Raw genomic sequence first — 3106 nt, 5'->3', positions numbered from 1 at the left:
ACTTGCAAAATTTGCTTTATCTTGTTCTTGAGTTCAAACTTGGTTCTCGCCTCTTCATTTTATTTAAAATTAGTTGATTGATGAATGAATTGATTTACCTCTGGCCTTTAAAAAGCTTTCACATATTAACCCAAAATCTTAATTCCTTTAGATTAATTACTATTTAACCCTATTAGAGTCCACTTCATTTCCAAATAATCACCTTGATTGAGAAATCCTAGCCATAGGATCAAAATTAAATCAAAATCATTATAATTAACTACATTATATCAGCATAACCTCTAGAGCTATTTATCTATACTATATTATATAGTGCTTAAGTCCCATGTCAAAAGGTCTCTCCTTCTCCCATTCCCCCTTCTCTCATCTCTCCTTAGGCCCAGTTTGATGATTAAGTGGTTGTTAAAAGTACTTGTTAGAAGTATATTCAGAAAATACTTCCTTGAAGCACTTCTTAGAAGTACTTATTTTAACAACCACTTAACGTTGTTTGGTGACCCACTTACCAAATCACCTATTATGTTTTTAAGCACTTATATTGACACAAATGACAATTTTAGCCCTCACTTCACTCATACATATATACAATGCTTTTTAACATATTATACTATACATTTCAATGAAAAATGCCACATCATGACAATTGAGAGCCCACGTGGACCCACACGTGAAGCACTATGTGGACCCAATTAATAATAATAATAATAATAATAATAATAATAATAAAATAAAAATAATAATTGTGAGCATCGAAAAATGGCTCACTTGCCACTTGGGCTGGGAATGGAGTCGCCACCCATCAGATTAGGAAATGGAGGTGATGGAACCCCCGAGAATGGTATCAAAATTGTTTTGGTTCAATAGTGACTCCAGTAGCCCAAGGCACCAGTTAAACCAGTCTGAGTAGGTCTCGGATGGGAGAGGGAAGGGGTAAGCACCCCTCTCCCAGGTCCAAGGTGGGGCCCACAAGGTAATACATGAATTATATCAAGATAACACATGAAACAAGAATTCTGCCTACAAACTCGATGAGCTTAACAATTATTTAATCCAGATTCAAGAAAAGAAATAAAAGAGTAGTTAACCTGTCACTACCTAAACAAGTAAATTCTAGATGAGCATCAGCAAGCACTAATACGCACTCCAGCAATGGACTAAGGACTAAAACATATCAGCTAAAAAAATCTAACAACAAACTAAGAACAAAGACATTGATGGAATCAACTACAACACAAAGAAGATTGACTAAAGAAGAAGAAAAACAAAAAAAAAATATTCAAAGAAAAAGAGGATGAATAAACGTCGAGAGACTAAGAGTTCAAAAATTACTGTTGAACTAATACAATCTACTAGCCAATTTATGACTAAACTAAATTCAAATCTAATTATCGTAGGGGAGGGAGCAACAAAGTTCAAATCGGATTGGATTGAATACAAGAGGTCTACAGGGGTGAGTTCGATGGAACCCACTCCATCGGCCTCCACTACAATCTCAAATCCTCCCAGTAAAGAAAAATAAAATAGAGCAGGTTCAGTTTTAATCTACCTGAGTGATGTCCTAGCTGACTACTAGATGCATTTTCACCTTCAGAGCACTGGAAGACCTGGAATAACCTCTGCAATTCGCCTTACCCGAACTCATGAACAGGGGAGGTTTCAATCTATTGTAGAATGCCCAGATCAAAAGGCGATGTTTAACTTGATGCAAACCGATGAATGAACCAACCTCTCTGAACTAGACAATTACTGAGATCGACTTAGGTTAAGTGCGATAAGTCAGTAGTCGTTTTCAGGTGCGCGGGGTTGGGATTTCAGCCAGAGATGGATGATGCTGCAGTGTTGTCATTGCTACCGGAAGTCAAAGTAGCGGTGATCAACAGGATGAAGTTGAATTGGATGATAGAACTAATAATTTGTTCAGGTTGTTGGGAGCTGAAAGTGACGGTGATCGGTGACAGTAATACGAAGCTGAGAAGACGGAGGGAGACTGACTGTTAACACAGTGAGAAGAGGAAACTAGGAAAACTGGAGAATAGGAGAGAGTAAGAAATAGAGAGAGAGAAAGAATAAGAAAGCTAAAGGGAGCCAGCTAAAGATGGAAAAGGAATAGGGGGAAGGAAAGATAAAGAGAGAGAAGGAGAGAGATCTGTGGGGAGGAGGTCGGAGAAGAGATCGTCGATGACTTCAAATTCGCCGCTGCAACCAGAGGAAGGGAAGAAGAAGAAGAAGAAGAAGAAGAAGAAGAAGAAGAAGAAGAAGAAGAAGAAGAAGAGATTGTAAGACAGTGTATGCCTTTAGATCCAATCAACATGATGTACATTATGACATTTATTGCAAATGAATAAAGTACATATTTGATTCATGTTATTATGGTGATTTTCTGTGTAAACCCCTAGACTCAATTATGATACTGCACTAGGTGTCAGATTGGGCTATCTTTGATATGCCAATTAGTGAGATCCTTAGAGGGGGTCAAAACCTGGGTATGTTGGGACAGTCCAAGAATTCATCCGAGTGGGTGATCATAGTGACATGATCAACCCCTTTGTCGGACAAAGTGAATCATAAAAACATGTTTGCAAAAGATTTTAATTCCTGGGATCCATGTGAGTAGAGAGTGCAGTACTGCACCTTGCAGCCGAGGGAGAGGTCCTCTCTTGTCAGGCAGTGTTTGATCATTATGAATTGAGAGGTTAAGTGTAAGACCATTGAGGGTTATACCTGATGGGCTAATTTTGCATCTACTCGCAGTCCTTGGACCTTCATAAGATGGCTGGACCCAATGACCATTTAGTGTAAATGTTGGGCCCATAATAAGAGCCCATAATGATGGACTCAAGGGTTCACTACATCCAACAGTGAATTCGGCCAGGACTTGTAACAGAGGCTAGGCTGAACCCATGTGGCTGATGTGTAAATCAATGATAGGGTCCCACGCCATACAAAGAGAGCCAAACTAGCCACCATTAAAGAGGAAGTGAGACTGAAAACTTAATGGGCCTAAAAGCCCATTTCGAGCTGGGTTAATTAGATTAATTAAATAGGGGAGGATTTGGGATTTGGATCAGCAGATAAGATAAGGGATTATCCTTATCCACTTAAAGAG

Source organism: Nelumbo nucifera, chromosome 2, assembly GCF_055504915.1.
Source record: "Nelumbo nucifera cultivar China Antique chromosome 2, China Antique-T2T, whole genome shotgun sequence".
Taxonomy (NCBI): domain Eukaryota; kingdom Viridiplantae; phylum Streptophyta; class Magnoliopsida; order Proteales; family Nelumbonaceae; genus Nelumbo; species Nelumbo nucifera.
The sequence above is the reverse complement of the archived record's forward strand: the minus strand, read 5'-3'. Positions refer to the sequence as shown.